The sequence below is a fragment of the Chiloscyllium plagiosum genome, chromosome 14, assembly GCF_004010195.1.
Source record: "Chiloscyllium plagiosum isolate BGI_BamShark_2017 chromosome 14, ASM401019v2, whole genome shotgun sequence".
Classification (NCBI taxonomy): Eukaryota; Metazoa; Chordata; class Chondrichthyes; order Orectolobiformes; family Hemiscylliidae; genus Chiloscyllium; species Chiloscyllium plagiosum.
This window is the reverse complement of record NC_057723.1, coordinates 57707383-57722942: the sequence shown is the minus strand read 5'-3', so window position 1 is coordinate 57722942 and position 15560 is coordinate 57707383. Positions and strand designations below refer to the sequence as shown.

The following is a 15560-nucleotide window of genomic DNA, read 5'->3' as shown; positions in this document are numbered from 1 at the left end:
TGGTTGTATTTAAACTTGATAAGGCACCAGGACAGATAAGATACATTCAAGAATACGGGGCAAAGTAAGAGTAGAAATTGTGGAGGCATTGGCCATAATTTTCCCATCTTGAAGAAGTTGAGACTGTTCTTCTTAGAGAAGAAAAGGTTGAGAAGAGATTTCTTTGAGGTAATCAAAATTACAATCTGGATAGAATAGGTAGGGAGACTGGGTGAATGCAAGATGACAACATGGCCATTGTAAGTTTGTGATTTGGAGGGGAGGGAGATATCAGTTGCCTAAGGAAAGGTGGGAAAGGATTTGGGGATGTCATGTTATTGATGCCAAGCTGGGGTGGAGAAACATTTTGTTGGGGGCCTGTTGCTACTTCCTCCCAAACGCTTTGCCTTGAGTAGATTAAAAAGCAGCGTGCCCATTCAAATCTGCCTTCTGGTGTCAAGTATATTGTGGTAGGGAGGCAGAATTAGGCCCTTACCTACCCCTTAGTTGGGCAATTAAGGGTCACAAAGAGGCTTAAGGCCAGGTAGGCTTGCAGGCAGCTTACCCCACCTAATGTATTATGGGGTAAGCATTTTTGGTGGGTGAAAATGTGGCAACTGGGTCACCTGACATCGTCTATTGGTCCCCTACCAAATGTACATTGCAGGGGAAAGGAGACGGTTGGGATTTTAAATGAACTTAAAGGTTAGGGATGGATCCTCAAAGTGGCATGTGCAGGACAGCACACATATCAGATGGAAGAAAGACCATTGGTACCACCTAACCTGCACATGTGGTTTCAGTGGGAGTGAGGTTCTGCTGTGGAGACATTAGGCATTTCAAGGCCAATCTTTACAAAGTAGCTGATTGGCTGATTAATATATCCGTCCAGCTGCTTCTTAAATGTTGTAATTATGCCACCTCCACCACTTTTTCTCTGGCAGATCATTCCATACACACACCACCCTCTGCATGAAAAAGTTACCCCTTAGGTCCCTTTTAAATCTTTCCCCTCTCACTTATGCCCTCTAGTTCTAGGTGGAAAAGATGACCTTATCTATTTGCCATTTCCTCTGGCAACTCATTCCATATACACACCACCCTCTGTGCCAAACAGAGACATGCACGAAAATTCCTAGAAGCATAGCACTCCAACTGGAATTCTATCAACAAACACGTTGACTTGGATCCCATTTACCACCCCTTGAGAAAAAGAATGGGAAATGACATCACCATTGGAAATAATGTCACCACAGGAAATGACATCACCAACCCAAGGAATCCCAAACATATAAGTAGAAAGCTTCATTCAGAGACTCACTGAAGATGTTACCTAGTGTGGTGACAAAGCATCCGAAAAACGAACCTTGCAGCTCAGCAAGTAAACATATATCCAGAGCCTTCTTAACTACCCTGTCTATCTGTGACAGAAATTTCAAAGAACAATGGACCTGAATCTCTTGGTCTCTCTGTTCAGCAAGGGTCTGGATTAGAGTGGTGTGAGAAAAGCACAGCAGGTCAGGCAACATCCGAGGAGCAGGAAAATCAATGTCTCGGGCAAAAGACCTTCATCAGGAATAGAGACATGGAACCTGCAGGGTGGAGAGATAAATGAGAGGGGGGTGGGGGTGGGGGTGGGGGTGGGAAGAAAGTAGCATAGAGTACAATAGGTGAATGGGGTGGGGATGAAAGTGATAGGTTAGAGTGGAGGGTGGCCCTGTGGCCCAACATTTCAACTCCCCCTCCCACTCTGCCAAGGACATGCAGATCCTGGGCCTCCTCCACCGCTGCTCCTTCACTAACCGACGCCTGGAGGAAGAACGCTTCATCTTCTGCCTCGGAACACTTCAACCCCTGGGCATCAATGTGGGCTTCACCAGTTTCCTCATTTCCCCTCCCCCCACCTCATCCCAGTTCCAATCTTCCAGCTTAGCACTGTCCCCCATGACCTGACCTACCTGCCTATCTTCCTTTCCACCTATCCAATCTACCTTCCTCTCTGACCTATCATTCCCCACCCTCCTCTCTGACCTATCACCTCCATCCCCACCCCCATTCACCTATTATAGTCTATGCTACTTTCTCCCCAGCCCCCTCTCATTTATCTCTCCACCCTGCAAGTTCCCTGCCTCTATTCCTGATGAAGGGCTTTTGCCCGAAACGTCGATTTTCCTGCTCCTTGGATGCTGCCTGACCTGCTGTGCTTTTCCAGCACCACTCTAATCCAGACTCAGGTTTCCAGCATCTACAGTCCTCGTTTTTACCTCTCTACTTAGCAACACTACCCAGGGCCTACCATTAACTGTATACGTCCTGCCCTTGTTTGCTTTATTAAAGTGCAACATCTAGCATTTATCCAAAATTAACTCCTCCCATGCATCGTGGAAAGTCTTTCTGTATTGGCAAAGAGTCAATATTTCTGAGTAGATTAGCTATCTTGCAGCTACTAACTGCAAGTAGTGAATAGCACATTGTAAAGCACTTTCAAAATGTTCAGTCAGCAGAAAGAAACGTAGAACACAAGGTATATTCTTCTACACAAACCAAAAGTCTCAAAACGTAGACAAAAACAGAAACCACTGAGAGAATACTTCAATGTTCAAGGTTGCTGTCACGTAAAATGAAAGAGTCCAGCAATTTTTTAACAGCTTCAACTAATTTGCCAAAGTATGATCTGAGGAGGTTACACCTCAGAATCAAAATGTTTGAGTTGTTAAAAGCACTTGACGATTGACTCATTCTTTAATTTTTAATCTGACATTTGTCTCTCAGTCCAAGCACTAACGATGACTTGATTCATATTTTCCTCCTTCTGGAGAAAGATGATTTTGTAATATTCAAGAACATTTGAAAAAGAATTATTTCAAATTAATTAAATATGGTATGACTATTACACATGCAGCCCGGATTCCACAATTTGCATACTAGAAATAACATTCCCACAATCTTGAAATTTTATGTGATTTCTCCACTGTAGCTCTGACATCAAAAATCATTTATGGGGCAGGGTGGGAATCATATTAAAAACTCCTCCACAATTTCCATAAGCTGTGATGTGTGTGGATCAGCTGACAGGAAATAAAATTGTTTCTGGGAATGCCCTATTCCCCAAAATGCCCCAAGGGCCGACTAAGTATTGAAGAAACAAACAATTGAAAACTACGTTTATAAGCCTAAACACAAAGACACACCAAATTTTCAAGAACCTAAATCACTGCAGATACATGCAAGGAGAAGATCTGAGAAATATCATAATCTAATTATCAGCAGCAAATCCAGAAGAACAGGTTTCTGTGATTATTGTGATTGGGAACTGGGTGTCTTTTGGTGCAATCCAGGTAACTGCCAATATTTACAAGTTCGTGCTGTGATACTTTGCCAGTGACAAAAAAAACTGCAGATGCTGGAATCCAAAGTAGACAGGCAGGAGGCTGCAAGAACACTGGAAGCCAGGCAACATCAGAAGGTGGAGAAGTCGATGTTTCAGGTGTAGCTCTTCTTCAGGAATGGAGAAGGGTTACATATAAAATGTCAACTTCTCCACCTCCAAATACTGCCTGACTTGCTGTGATACTTTGTCAGTCATAGTAACATTAATGATTGTCATGATGTGGAGGAGCCGGTGTTGGACTGGGGTGTACAAAGTTAAAAATCACACTACACCAGTTAATAGTCCAACAGGTATAATTGGAAGCACTAGCTTTCGGACCACTGCTCCTTTATTGGGTAGCTGTGGAACAGAATCATAAGACATAAGATTTATAGCAAAAGATTACAGTGACATGCAACTGAAATGATATATTTAACAAACCTAGATTGCTGTTAAGTCTTTCATCTTTTGGAATGGGTTGCAGGTTTCAGTTCATTAATATGTAAATCCCAGGACTTCTTTTAAGTCACATTTTTGAGATAACTTAAGGTTTTATAAATAAAGGTAACATCTCAGCTCAGACAATACGTTAAAGATGTGAGGTTAGAGTCTGTCTGTATCCCAATCTTGAGTCAGACTGTTTCTATTTCCAAAGTAGGAATTTATAAAATATTACATGGATTGACTGCCTGCATTGACTGCCTACAAGTTGTCCATTTTTTGCGCAAAATAAATGTACCTAGAATATCGGAAGATTAGGACCAGTCTTAAATGAGGAATCAAGCGGGCTAAAAGGGGTCATGAAATAGCTTTAGCGAGCAGAATTAAGGAGAATCCAAAGCACTTTATTCTTATATAAGAAGCAAGCGGGTAACTAGAGAAAGGATTGGTCCACTAAAGGATAATGAAGGAAGGCTGTGTGTCGAACCTGAGAGAATGAGTGAGATTCTAAATGATTACTTTGCGTCAGAGTGAGGAACATGATGAATGTTGAGATTAGAAATAGAAGTTTGATTAGTCTGGATCACATTGATACAAGTAGGGAAAATGTGTTGGGTAGGCGAGAGGTTATTAAGGTGGACAAATCCCTAGGACCGGATGAGATCTATCCCAGGTTGCTGAGGGAGGTGAGAGAAGAAATAGCTGGGGCCCTGACAGATATCTTTGTTGCATCCTTAAATACAGGTGAGGTGCTGGAGGACTGGAAGGTTGCTCATGTTGTAGTAAGGGCACCCCATCCCTCCGTTCATTTGGGATAAACATTTATACCCTCCATCACTGACATACAATGGTACCAGTGAGTACCATATGCAAGGTGTAAAGGATACAGAAGGAAGGCTGTGTGTCGAACCTGAGAGAATGGGTAAGATTCTGAATTATTACTTTGCATCAGTGTTCACTGAGGAGAGGGACATGATGAATGTTGAGATTAGAGATAAGTTTGATTGGATCACGTTGACATAAATAGGGAAGATGTGTTGGATAGGCTAGAGATTATTAAGGTGGACTGGATGGGATCTATCCCAGGTTTGAGGGAGGCGAGAGAGGAAATAGCTAGGGCCTGACAGATATCTTAGTGGCATCCTTAAACACAGGTGAGGTGCCGGAGGACTGGAGGGTTGCTCATGTTGTCCCCCTTTACAAGAAGGGTAGTAGGAATATTCCGGGTAACTACAGACCAGTGAGCCTGACATCAGTGGTGGGAAAGTTGCTGGAGAAGGTACTGAGGGATAGGATCTATTTATATTTAGAAAAGAATGGGCTTATCAGTGATAGGCAACATGGTTTTGTGCAGGGGAGATCGTGCTTACCAACTTAGTAGAGTTCTTCGAGGAAGTGACCAAGTTGATAGATGATGGAAGGGCTGTTGATGTCATATACATGGACTTTAGTAAGGCATTTGATAAGGTTCCCCATGGTAAACTAATAGAGAAAGTGAAGTCACATGGTGTGCAGGGTGTTCTAGCTAAGTGAATAAAGAACTGGTTGAGCAACAGGAGACAGAGAGTAGTAGTTGAAGGGAGTTTCTTGAAATGGAGAAAGGTGACCAGTGGAGTTCCACAGGGATCAGTATTGGGGCCACTGTTGTTTGTGATATACGTAAATGATCTGAAAGAGTTAAAAATCACACAACACCAGGTTATAGTCCAACAGGTTTAATTGGAAGCACACTCGTCGATGAACAATCACCTGATGAAGGAGAGTCACTCCGAAAGCTAGTGTGCTTCCAATTAAACCTATTGGACTATAACCTGGGGTTGTGTGATTTTTAACTTTGTACACCCCAGTCCAACACCGGCATCTCCAAATCATGACTACGATCTGAAAGAGGGCACTGTTGGTATGATCAGAAAGTTTGCAGATGACACGAAGATTGGTGGAGTAGCAGAAAGCATAAGGGACTGTCAAAGAATACAGGAGAATATAGATAGACTGGAGAGTTGGGCTGAAAAGTGGCAGCTGGAGTTCAATCCAGACAAATGTGAGATGATGCATTTAGGCAAGTCTAATTCTAGAGCAAATTATACAATGAACGGAAGAGCCTTGGGACAAGTTGAAGAGCAGAGAGATCTGGGAGTGCAGGTCCATTGTACCCTGAAGGTTGCTGCACAGGGTGGTCAAGAAGACATGTGGTTGGCTTGCCTTCATCGGATGGGGTATTGAGTATAAGAGCTGGCAGGTCATGTTAAAATTGTGCAAGACATTGGTTCGGACGCATTTAGAATACTGTGTACAGTTCTGGTCGCCACATTACCAAAAGGATGTGGACACTTTGGAAAGGGTGCAGAGAAGGTTTACAAGGATGTTGCCTGGTATGGAAGGTGCCACCTATGAAGAGAGGTTGAGTAGGTTAGGTTTGTTTTCATTAGAAAAAGGAGATTGACGGGGGACCTGATTGAGGTTTATAAAATCATGAAGGGTATAGACAGGGTAGATAGAGATAAGCTTTTTCCCAGGGTGAGGGATTCAGTAACGAGAGGTCATGCATTCAAGGTGAGAGGTGAAAGGTGTAGGGGGGATACACGCGGCAAGTACTTTACACAGAGGGTGGTGGGCATTTGGAATGCGTTGCCAGCAGAGGTGGTAAAGGCAGGCATGGTAGATTCATTTAAGATGTGTCTGGACAGGTGCATGAGTAGGTGAGGAGCAGAGGGAAACAGATGCTTAGGAATTGACGACAGGTGTAGACAGTAGATTTGGATCGCTTAAGCTTGGAGGGCCGAAGGGTCTGTTCCTGGGCTGTAAATTTTCTTTGTTCTTTTGTTCTTTATAATTCTGCAAATGCAAATTCACCCTATAGACTTATATGTGTGTGCGTGCATGAGAGAGAGAGAGTGAGTGTGTGAGTGTGAGTGCACAGGAGAGAGTGTGTGTTTGCATGTGTGCATGCTTGGTAGAGTGTGTGTGTGAGTATGATGAAGTATAAGCCTGTGAGAGGGTGTGAGTGTGGGGGTTGTATGCGTCTGTGAGAGAGAGAGTGTATGTATGGGAGAGGGTCTGTGTGAGTATGAAACTGTGTGTGTGCATGTGCATGTGAGAGAGAGAGAGACAGTGTTTGGTGGTGAGGGGTCACCTGTAGTGTGACATGAACCCAAGGTCTCAGTTGAGGCGATCCTCATGGGTTCCAAACTTAGCTATCAGCCTCTGCTAGGCCATTCTGCATTGTTGTGTTTCCTGAAGTCCCCTTGGAGGATGGTCACCCGAAGACCTGAATGTCCCTTACTGCTGAAGTGTTCCCCAACTGAGAGGGAACACCCCTGTCTGGTGATTGTTATGCGACATCCATTCATGCGTTATCATAGCGTCTGCTTCATCTCGCCAATGTACCATACCTTGGAGCTATTGGGCTACAGGCTATTAGACTAGACAGGTTTGAGGTCCATACGGAGGAGGTGTTAGCAATTCTGGAAAGTGTGAAAATAGATAAGTCTCCTGGGCTGGATGGGATTAATTCTAGGATTCTCTGGGAAGCTAGGGAGGAGATTGCAGAGCTTTTGACATTGACCTTTATGTCATTATTGTTTACAGGCAAAGTACCAGAAGACTGGAGAATAGCAAATGCTGAAGGGGAGTAGAGACAACCCTGGTAATTATAGACCAGTGAGCCTTACTTCAGTTGTGGGTAAAGTCTTGGAAAGAATTATAATAGATAGGAATTATAATCATCCAGAAAGGAATAATTTGATTAGAGCTAGTCAACATGGTTTTGTGAAGGGTATGTCATGCTTCATAAATCTTATTAAGTTCTTTGAGAAGGTGACCAAACAGGTGGATGAGGTAAAGTGGCTGATGTGATGTATATAAATTTCAGTAATGCATTAGATAAGGTCCCTCACAGTTGGCTATTGCAGAAAATACGGAGGCATGGGATTGAGGGTGATTTTAGTGGTTTAGGTGAGAAATTCGCTAGTTGTAAGAAGATAGAGGGTGGTGGTTGATGGAAAATGTTCATCCTGGATTTCAGTTACTAGTGGTCTACCGCAAGGATCTGTTTTGGGGCCACTGTTGACCTGGATAAGAGTGTAGAAGGATGAGCTAGTAAATTTGCAGGTAACACTAACGTCAGTGGAGTTGTGGACAGTGTGGAAGGATGCTGCAGATTACAGAGGGAGGAAAATAAGCTGCAGAGCTGGGCTGAGGGATGGCAAATGGGGTTTAATGCAGAAAAGTGTGAGGTGATTTACTTTGGAAGGTGTAACCGGAATAAAGAATACTGGGCTAACTCTAAGATTCTTGGCATTGTGGATGAGCAGAGAGATCTCAGTGGCCAGGTGCGTTGATCCCTGAAAGTTGCCACCCAGGTTGATAGGGTTATTAAGAAGACATATGGCGTGTTAGGTTTTATTGGTAGAGGGATTGAGGTTTGGAGCCATGAGGTCATGCTGCAGTTGTACAAAACTCTGGTGCAGCTGCACTTGTAGTATTGCGTACAGTCTGGTCGCCGCATTGTAGGAAGGATGTGGAAGTATTGGAAAGCGTTCAGAGGACATTTACTAGGATGTTGCCTGGTATGGAAGGAGGAAAGGCTGAGGGACTTAAGGTGGTTTTTGTTAGAGGGAAGAAGGTTGAGAGTGATTTAATAGAGACATACAAGATGATCAGAGGATTAAGTAGGGTGGACAGTGAAAGTCTTTTTCCTTGGATGGTCATGGCTAGCATGAGGTGGCATAGCTTTAAATTGAGGGGTGATGGATATAGGACATATGTCAGAGCAAGGTTCTTTACTCAGAGCATAGTAGGAATTACATGGAACGCCCTGCCTGCAATAGTAGTAGACTTGCCAACTTTAAGGGCATTTAAATGGTCTTTGGGTAAACATATGGATGATAATGGAATAGTGTAGGTTAGATAGGCTTCAGATTGGATTCACAGGTCAGTGCAACATCGAGGACTGAATAGTCTGTACTGTGCTGTATTATTCTATGTTTTATGAATTAAAGAGCTTTGAGATATCATTGCCACCCAACAGGAGATTACGTGACCATGGAAGGAGGAAGAAATGTTTCGTCATAATGCATCAGCCATCACTATATGTGGCAAGTTTGTTGGGTCAATTATATATTTCTGCTTCTCAATATTGTATTTTCTTTAAAATATTATTATTATTATTAAATTATTATTAAAGTCCTATGTCAATCAGATTGCTTTTTTGTTGAGTAGTTTAAATCAACACTGAACCCTTGGTCTTTCTTTCAAATATCAAGCAGCCTTTTGTTTAACATTGGTGAAAAGACAATCAAGAGACTTCTCCAACAACACTGTGCTTCAAGAAGTTTATATACCACTGTAATTGTGTTACAAACATAGTACCACCTGCAACAGGACTAATACTGTGAAGAAGGACTAGAAGTTAGGACATCACAACAATGCCATAGGATAGTCATCATCATGTTATGTAATTAAGAAATGGAGGAGGTCACAACCAAATGATTCCAAACAGCACCCATTCCCCCCCGTCACAGAAGGAGAGAGACTCTTTGATTTAATGATCAGCTTGGGAGCAACGGGTCCCTCACTTTGATGAATGTATTATTTTCAATTGTAGATATAACATATCGATGTGTGTCCAGAATAGACTTGCAGGATCAAAGTGATGCTAAGTCAGGTCATCTAGCAGGGATGTCCCCGGGACATATATTTATGATATTGTTTAGATCAAACCATGTGACTTACATGGCTCCAGTAAAGTTGCTGCATTGATTTTGCACCTTGTAAGCTTCATGTCCAAGAATCAGTTTTAAGTCCTGTTTTCACCAGCCAAGCACTTTGTTTAAATATTATCTAATATAGACAATGTGAAATACAGAAGAGACAGTGATTGGATTTCTCCTAACCCTGTTAAATTTTTGTTCTCAATCACACAGTTGTAGGCAAATGCTCAGTGGGTTGAGTGACTTCCCAGAAATAAAAAGAGAGCCATCAGCGTGGCCTGCTGAAAATAGTTGAAGAGCAATACGAATAGGCACTTCAGAGCCAAAAGCAAAACTATTTCCAGTTTGATACTTCACAAGTTTCTTTGACTTAATTCTCAATTCCCAATTTCATAAAATTGTGCTAGTCATGAACAAACTATCAGAAAATGGAAAAGACACCAATAGCCAAATTAACTACTGCAGCTAAAATTGGTGAGATTGTGGAACTGGTTTTATATGCTTCTGTTCAAAAATTGGTAATTTGATTACATTCTTGGGATGGTTGCAGCAGAGCCCTAGCAAGTGATCAGTGGATCTGGTCTGAAAAACCTGGTCAATAATCTTTACTTGATTAGAGTGGTCACCTTTTGACGAGTCCAAACATGAATAGAGGCATTGGAGAGGACAGGTTATAACTCTGTTCCATTGATTGTTTCAATGCTGATTGAAAGTGACCTTCTCTTTAAAGAAAAGGATGAAAGCCAAAGGTTATTTGCATGTATTTCATAACAGCTAGATGGCGAGTGGTATTGGAAGATGAAATTATCCCTGCTGAAATGTCTTACATTTTGAATTAGTTGGTTCCATGCAGATCCTCAATTTGATTGAATTGGTTCAGAGGAGAATTACATTCCTAAAGAAGAATAGGGAAACATATTGAACAAAGTGCAAAAATAAACCACAATATAATCTTAATATCACAGCAAATTACTCAAAAAGAGGTTAAATGACAATAATTCAATACAAGAAACTAAATTCCAAGAAAAAAATTGCCCAAAAAGGGAGCTTGAATAGGGCCTCTAATCCACTCTTTTATGAAGTATTATCAATATGTCTAGAAAGACTACTTTTAAAAAATGTAAAATAAATTTATTATACATCAGTGGAAGGAAATTTTGATACTGAAGCATCTGTGATGTATCACATATTTACATAAACTCTGCCCCAAAGCCTCTCTGGGATTCCAGTCTGGTTATAATTGTTAAAAATGTTTTAAAATTAAGGATGTTGATTTATGTTACTTATGGTTTCAGCCTACAACTGAATGGCACAACGGATAGTTCTCTGAGACATAGATGCAATTTAAACACTCACATGTACAATAAAAAACTGACTAAGCTTTACTCAGAGTAAATCACGAATGTGGTTTATTCCTTTAACCCTGTTATGAAAGCTTTGGCACCTGGCTGGATTAAGCATATGGGTGACCATTCTTATTTATTTATGAGTTTCAACAGACAGTGCTCCTAGATTCATCAACTATGGAAAGCTTGGCAGAGGAGCCTGATCATATCTTCACCCAATGTCCAAAAATGCAAATATTAGAGTAGGTGTGTCTAGATGACAGACCTAATTGATTTAATTCCCTCTCATTAACCCATTTCATGCTGGCAAAGATGTAGGCGATGCATGTATTATATTGCAAAAACACTCCAACTTATAGTAACATTTATGGAACTTGTGTATAATGAAGACACTGCAGGTCAAGCAGAATCCAAGGAGCAGGAGAATCGACGTTTCGGGCATGAGCCCTTCCTGAAGCCTGACCTGCTGCGCCTTTCCAGCAACACATTTTCAGCTCTGATCTCCAGCATCTGCAATCCTCACTTTCTCCTGTAATGAAGACAACCCAGTCAAGGTTAACTAGGTTGCTATGGGAGACTGAGGGATTTTCTTATCAGTAGAGATTGAGTAGGTGGTGCCTGAACTCATTGATGTTTAAAAGAATGATAGGAGACTTTATTGATATATGTAAGATTCTTAGGCTTAAATGTGGAAAGATTGTTTCCCCTTCAGGGAAAATCTAGGACCAGAGAACATTGTCTCAGAATAAGTTTTTGTCCATTTAAAAGAGAGAAGAGGAATTTCTTCTCTCAGAGGCTAATTAATCCGTGGAATTCCTAACCATAGAATGCTGTCAAGGATGGGTCATTAAAGATATTTACAGCTGGGATAAACAGATTTTTAATCCTTAAGGGAACCAAGTCTTATGGGGAAAGGCAAGAAAATGGATTAACATTATCAAGTCAGCCAGATGTTATTGAATGGCGGTACAGACATAAAGAGCCAAATGGCCTACTTCTAACCCTATGTCGTATGATCTTAGAGCACAGTAAGGAGAGATGATCATAAGCTATGTCAAAGGGCAAGACTTCAAAGAGCGTCTTGAGAGAAAAAAATGAGAGAGAAGCCAGAGGCAGAGAGTTGATGGAAATACAGAGCTTAAAGTTAAGCAACCCACCAATGATAGAAGTAGGAAGTGGACCAAATCCAGAGTTTGATGTAGGCAGAAATCTTTGAGGGTAACAGAACTAGAAGTTAAATTATGACAGGGAGCAGCAAGAGCATATTTGCATTTGAGCAAAAGGATGGATGAATTTTAAATATGTGCATTTCAGTTCAGCAAACACAGTTTCGACCTGTGACCAGTAATACATTAAGTATAACTTCCAGGATTCTCTTGTGATTGGGATTTGATCACATTATTAACCTTTTAATTGTTTTGTTATGTTATTTAAACATTAAAAGCAGTATGTTAATTGTTATTTAACTTTCTCTTATGTAGTACTCCCGTGGCATTCGATTCATAGTATGTTTACACTATTTTTCCTGATCTATATGCAATACTCAACACTAACATTAAATTTCATTTGCTATTTTGCTGCCTAAAGAGTGAAGAAGCGAAGAAGCAAATAAGTGTAAGAGATGTACCCATAACTTACATGTCAATTTTTAAAAAAATTATGTTACAAATATCTGGATACTTATCCACTTTACCCATTAAATAAGTTTTGTTGGTACTGGTGTGCATTCATGATGCTCGAGAAGAAGAGAAAATTGAAAGTTGCAAACAAATCTCTGCATGTGGGCATTTGGGGCAAGGCCAACATTACTAGTCATCCCTATATACAGCTAAGAAAGTGATATTTGGCTTTCTTCTTGAATCTCTGTAATTCATGTATGTGCTCTCCATATTGTGGTTAGATAGGTGTTAGAATCAGTTGAGGCAGGGGTATGGTTTCCCTTTTTCTAAGTCCCTCTTGCTTCGTCACCACAGATAATTTTATAACATTTTAGCACACAGCTTGATAATAATTCAGTTAATTTAAACATAGTTTGCTGGAAAATAACAAAGCCAATGACAAGGTATTCCTGACTGAAAAAAAAGTTATATTACCTACTAACTCCAGGAATAAATAATAAGATCATCACTCCAAAGTCAAATAAAATACAGGTAATAAGTGACAATATCTGTTACATAGTGAGAGATAAGTTTATGTAGTTTAGAAGTCCTTAGAGTCTTTTGAGGGGTTAGATTCTAAACCTGAGACCAAATGTAATTGTTTATTGACTTGTAACCATAGCAGTAACATAATCTGTAGATATATTCAGTTCTTAAAGAAAGAGTGTTTCTCCCAATTGCAATTTCAACAGGCACTGTTTTTCCAAGATGATGAGAGAATCAGACAAGGAGAGAGAGAGAAGAAGAAGCCACCCAGGTTCAGTTATTGTAAATATATATTTTCTCTTTGTTCTGCAGCTCAAATTCAGCTGTTGAAATATAGGTCAATGTATATTCCTGAGTCTGGATCCACCAATTCTCCAAGCTGGCTACCTGGCAGATGACCCTTTAATCTCCCAAAGTGCAAAATCAGACAATTGAGAGTTAAATAGGAAATGTGAATTTCTTGATACTGGTTCAATTGCCTGGTTTTGGTACCCCTAGATAAAACTGTAATTTCAGTGAAGATGGTTTTGTTTGTTCAATATGGGGGTCAGCAAATTTTCCTTAATTTGTGGTCAGGTGACCACTACAGCCATTCGAGTTCCATGTTTCTTCCATTTAAAAAAACCATGAAAGGACTTGGGTATAACAATCAGGTGGAGAAAGTTAAAATGTGATATTTCATATTTATAATCATAATAAACGTTGTTATTTAAATTAAATATGGTTAGATATTCCTCACAGTTAAATCACCTACTACTTAGATCCATATTAGAAGAATGGCCAATGCATGGTTTATTATAAAATTGTGGCATCTAAAGAATTATATTCTATCAGCAGTTTGTGAATTTGGGAGAACAAGGAAGAAAATAAAAGGAAAATGAACATATTTGACAAAAACTCTTCAAAGCTTAAAGCACTTCTTAATAGCTAAATATTCTAAGTAAATATATATTAATAGTGAGAAACATCACAGCTTAAGAAGAGAAAGCAATTTCGACTCCTATATCAGTCAGGCTAATCCATTTTTACAAATACAGAAGGTGCAGTACTGCCTACATGACATCATTATGAAATAAGCAAAAATGTATGATTTTTCTTATGTACACAGTGTACAAGCAGGAAAATCTAGCATGTGCAACATGAACAGTTCTGCACTGGTGAGGCTATTCTAGGTTTGATCAATGCAAGATTTATCTTGATGATGTGGTAAGGAGCAATCTAATTTGGAAAAGGAACATGGACTGCATAAAACACTAGAATTACCAATCAGACATAATAAGACATAGAATTGCAAAAATTATTACCTAAGTTATTGTGTTCTGACTCATGTTCAAAACCTTTGCACCTAAGCTGAGTTCTTCATTATTTTTTAAGGGAAGCAATTCCTAAAAATTGGATGTTCTCATCCCAAGTGAAGATTTTAGTTGAGATCAATTGAATTCATGATATTCCCATGCTCAGTCTACATTTGTGGAGGATAATGATGGTGATCATGAGCAAGCTAAATGATGTTCTGACAAACAGAAAGAGTTAAGCATTGGACATAAAGCAGAAGCAGCTGCTCAGTGCTAAAAGAAAATGGAATTTTCCGAGCTCTGACATGTGAAAGTAAACATTTATCTGTTCAATATAAGATTTCAAAATCGATGAGGTGATGAGTTAACCTGAAAGCTGCATTTAAATATTTTGACAGCTGCTAATGGGGTACATGGAACACCAAGAATTCAGCATAGATGCAAACATTTGGAACATTGAAATCGAACAGTTACTTAGGTAATATTTTTAAAAAATTCTTTGTACTCAAATATGCACTGGAATAGAGAATATATTTTTATAAGACAAGATGATCACGTGAACTAGTTAGAGGGACCTTCCATGTTCCTTATTTTCTAATAGTTATTTATCATTATGTGAAACCAGAGAAAAATTGTGGTTATTAACACTGTAACACAAATCAAATCTGTTATTTCCTTCATTCAAAGGATGTAGGGTTGATTTTGATAACGAGGACTCATTTAATCTATTGAGGTAGCAATTCACTTCATTTTGCTATCAAATCAACCAGCTGTTTCTCCAATGAGGATGTGGAATTCACACAGCATTATGTGTTTTTGTTGATATTGATCATAAAAATAGTACCATTTGTTTTTGCCATTTTGCAATCTGTCGTTTTCTTCATGATTGTGTTGCACGATGGAAAGAAAAATAGATGACACACAATCTTTAATAAATAGTTTTAGGATAATTAAGGATGAAACTGAAAGAGGTTTTGGAGTTTTAGTTAAGTTAATACTCAGCAAGGTGCACATCAATCAACAACTAGCCCATAGACTGTGCAAGAAAACAACCTAACTATGAGAATACAAGTGAAAGGAAGTCATGGTGGAATGGTATAGTGTTCAGGTTAGAGCATATCTTGAATACTTTGTTCTGTTCAGGTTGCTGAATAATAAAGGAGAACTTTCATTCTGGAAAGAATGCAGTGATGAAAATGAATGACATCCAGTGTAAAAAAATTCATGAGTTATGAAAAAAGACTGGGGTCATTTAGGTTTTCATCCTTGAAAAG

The 15560-nt window shown here is 39.8% G+C and overlaps 1 long non-coding RNA gene across 3 annotated transcripts in view; it reads right to left on the bottom strand.

The window, feature by feature from the left end:
* Window positions 1–9118: 9118 nt before the first annotated feature.
* Window positions 9119–15560, bottom strand: part of LOC122556751 — a 69088-nt gene continuing 62646 nt past the window's right edge. For all 3 annotated transcript variants that reach the window (XR_006313644.1, XR_006313645.1, XR_006313643.1), the window contains exon 3: window positions 9119–10396. This is a non-coding gene — a long non-coding RNA (uncharacterized LOC122556751). The remainder of the gene's footprint in view (window positions 10397–15560) is intronic.